The following is a 4,307-nucleotide window of genomic DNA, read 5'->3' as shown; positions in this document are numbered from 1 at the left end:
CACTAAACCAGACACGTCCCAAAGGCCGCCAAACCACACTAAACCAGGCGCCTCCCAAACGGCGCCAAACCACACTAAACCAGGCGCCTCCCAAAGTGCGCCAAACCACACTAAACCAGGCGCCCCGAAAGTGCGCCAAACCACACTAAACCAGGCGCCTCCAAAGCCGAAATGGAAGATAGAGACAGAGGCAGGCAGGGGCTGCCGCGACAAGCAAAAAATAAAAAAGGGGCTTACCGTTTTGTTTGATGATTTCCTGAAAATCAAAGTGTTATTGCAATAATACACATTCAAGCAGATTAGGCAGAAATAGTCATGACACACGGGTCATGTTTTTGAGAGAGAGAGAGAGAGAGCAAGAGATAACGCCAGACCTAGTGATCCGACACTCACCTTTTCTAAACGGACGCGCAAAGTTGACCGAGGACATCAGGACAAAAATTAAATCGTTGTAGCACAGCAGCCACCTGGGGGGAGAGACGCCAACCAGGTCAGAGAGCAAGGAATAGCTACATACATCTTGTAGATGTAAATGATGACCCTGCGCTTGAGGCAACTAACAGACGGACCGGTGGCCATCTCAGACTAACGGACGGACGCGCGGCGGTGAAATATCTTCATGAAAATGTAAGAAAATGATGTGGCGCGGCAGCCACGCTACAGAAAACCACATACCTTTTGTAGGTCAACGTCTTAGAAATAAATTCAAATGACGACGAACGGACGGGCGCCGGAGGGAGCGACAGGGATAGACCAGCACCGCAGATAAGACTCCCAGGATAAAGCTCCTAGGAGTTTTACGTGCCTGGCAGCCTAGATCTATGCCTATTACACAAATCCATTTACAGATGGCCACTTTCGATCGGACGACACATAAAAACCTAAATAGTAATGGCAGAGAAGCCATGCTGGAAAAAAGAGTTGGAAAGAGAGTTGGGCATGGAGGGCCGGCAAAAACACCTGAACTAAACACTCTAGATGTCACAGTAAACTCAGGACTCAAAGTGACCACAACAAGACCCCAGTAATTAATAAACTGTGGGGGGAGGGGGGGGTCTGACATGGGAACCCACAATAAAATAAAAAATAATTGACTTACAGTTCGGTAGTTCTACCTGAAAAGAGAAAAATAAATAAAATTAGTTTGACTCAAAGATTCCAAATCTACAGGCCACATGTCATAGGGCAGGAAACAAAATCATTGTAACATTGTACACTTCCTCCTATGGAAGCCCATTCCCGCCAGTTAAATGAGAAATAAAACGCTCTAAGTCGTTATTTCTACTTAGCTAAAGTAGAAATTCCGACATATCCAAGTCGGAATTCCTACTTACACTTCCCTAAGTCGAAATTTTGACTTAGCTAAGAAGAAATAACTAGATAGCTAAATCGAAATTCCGACTTATCTATGTCGAAATTCCTACATAGCTCAAAGTATCTTGACGTAAGCCTGTCAACCGGAAGTAGTTATTCTTCTTCGTGTTTTGTCGCGGAGACTGAGAGCTAACGCTACAGCACCTTTCACACCACACAGTTCAGATGGATGGAATAATTTAAGATTATTTCAGGCGTGGGTCCGTTTTGAGTGAATTCCAATGGCTGTTTGTTATCCAGTGCACGCTACGCTACGGTAAAGGGTGCTGCAGCTCTCTGTCTCCGCGCCAAAAACAACCAAACAGGAAAAAAGAATAACTACTTCCGCTTGACAGGCTTACGTCAAGATTAAAATCTGACATAGCTAAGTTAGAATTTCTACTTAGATTTACTTAAGTCATTATTTCTACTTAGCTATGTCGGAATTTCGACTTAGCTATGTCAGAATTTCGACTTAGCTATGTCAGAATTTCGACTTAGCTATGTCAGAATTTCGACTTAGCTAAGTCGGAGTAACTGGCGGGAATGGGCTTCCATATCCTTCAGTGTTAAACCAAACAATTCTTCTTAAAAAAAAAAACTTTTGGGACTTACCGAACACTTAAAGCTCCAGTTTTCCTGCACGCACAACGCAAAAGTGTTTGGCAAAGTCCTGGCATCAAACCAACGCGAATCAATACCAGAGACTATAGCGACTGACGCAGCGAACGGCAGTTTTCCGTGGACTCAACAAACTAACCTAACAATTGCTCTCAAAATTTAAACCACCTGTAGCCACGCCCTCTGCGCACGGCACTCCTTGATAATTGGTCTGCGGGAACCGCATCGACGTACTTCCTTTCCCTTGACCAATAATCATTCTACCTGTGCAGGCATGCTTGTTATGTAACAGCAAGTTGCGGGGAACCGGTTAAAGGTACAGGCTTCATCAGCTGATCATAGTGTTTCCAGAAAACAGGTAATTCTTTCATATCAAGCACAGGATGTCTCTGCTTATGAACACAGAGTGACCACAGCCCCAAAGAGCCCAGCTACCGGGACACAACCTTAATATCAAGTATGATTTTATGGGTTTTATTTAATCCAGTCATGAATCTACACAGTCTAGATCAAGGAATGAATTTTTAAACTCTCTCTGCAGAGTTTCTGGTTCATAATATAAAGCTGTGGGCTGCTGAGAGGACATGGTGTCCACAGTGTCTGACCACAAACAGGCTGCTGTTCACTGCTCTATCAGAATCTAGTCAGTTATTTGTTTCAGTCATTCTTTTTCATTAAAAATGGATTTGAAGTTGCAACATCTTGTCCACTGTTTCCATCTTGTCCAGTGGTGTCTGTCTTGATGGTTTTTGTCATGATAGTAAAACTGAACAGGCCTGTTTGGTTGGATAAAACAGTCCTGAGAACGTCTCAACAGTGGGACTATGGTGTGTAGAGGCTTCAACACACTATGAAAACAGATTCTGGGGGCAAAGTTGTAGGTTTATTCTAAACAAAATTAGCCTGTATTAATTGTGTGGATGCTGAATCGGCAGTGCACAAGCTGCATTAATATGTTCAGACTGGTGCCTTCACAGGAACTAAATTAACCAATTTCTTACTGTGGAGGACACAAAATTGACACAAAGAAATCATTTATGAAAGCTTAGCACATGCCAGTCATAAAGTCAATTTTACAACAGAAGAAATTCATATTAAAAAGCCCAAATGTTGAGTTGTAACATATGTTTTCCAAACACAGCTGTGTAGAACACTGCAGCACTGCGACACTGAGTACTGAATAATCTGTTGTATCTGAACCTGTCTATAAAAAAACATCACAACCAAATGTCTCTAGCTCATGTCCATGTCCTCTGCAGGGCCCAGGCCCCCTCCCTGGACACTCTGGTAGATGGACACCATGTCAGCATTGGTTCTGATCTGGTTGGCGAAGTCGGCCATGCTGGGGCTCCGCTCCACCTCGGGCACGGCCAGCAGGGCGACGACAGTGCACATGGCCGAGCGTCTTAGCATCTCCTGCTTCACCGAACCGGCCTTCACCTAGAGGAGGAGTCAGGGTGGGGGCTCATTTCAGTGCAGTGGGAATTATTGTCACACACTTAATATTGAGAAGTACAGCCTGACTATGTGTATTATACATTATACAGGAAAAACTATAATATATTCCGTTCTGACCATCATTTCTGTCAGTTATGGTAACATTTTATTTGTTGTGTGTCTTGTTTGCATCGATGCTACGCAGCAGCCCTAAGCTCAAGTCAGATCAGACAGGTCCAAGTGACCCTTCTTAAGAAGCCCCAACCACCTGAGTTCTGTGTAGCACATATGCAGTTTTTGATGTCAGGAGATCTTTCACACAAACTTGATTTCAGACAGCAGGAAGTAAAAGCAGGTTGATTTATAGCTGAAATGGTCAGAAAGTAGCAGATGTTAACATTAAATAAGGAGCAAAAAAAACTCTGCTATGGTAAGATCTGCAATACTGGATTTGAACTGCATCTGGCTTTTTCAAACATTACCTGTAAGTACACCCTCGTCCTCGGTGTGTACTATAACCTAAGAGGTCACTGTTTCCGGCTAATCTGTTCCTTACTAGTCTGCCTTTGTGCTTTCAACTGGACCGTGGCTCTCTGAGGGAGGGATTTAGGGAGCAGTCAATAATCTAAACTGCTTTTCCAGGTGAAAATATCCATTACACCAGTCAACTGAATTGTAAAACAGTACGCACAAACAATTGTACAGTACAGTACAAATACAGTACAACAAAAGTACAGTATGTCACGGAAGTAACTCTATACAATCTGAAAATCTTGCATTACAAGTTGTAGTTCACATTTCTTTTATCTTCAATATGAGGACTGTCTACAGGACAACTAAACCCTGTCTGAGAAGCCGTGTTTGAGAAGCTCTGTGACTAATGTAAAGATGAGTAG

Source organism: Monopterus albus, unplaced genomic scaffold, assembly GCF_001952655.1.
Source record: "Monopterus albus unplaced genomic scaffold, M_albus_1.0 scaffold18.1, whole genome shotgun sequence".
Lineage (NCBI taxonomy): Eukaryota > Metazoa > Chordata > Actinopteri > Synbranchiformes > Synbranchidae > Monopterus > Monopterus albus.
This window is presented reverse-complemented; position numbering follows the sequence as displayed.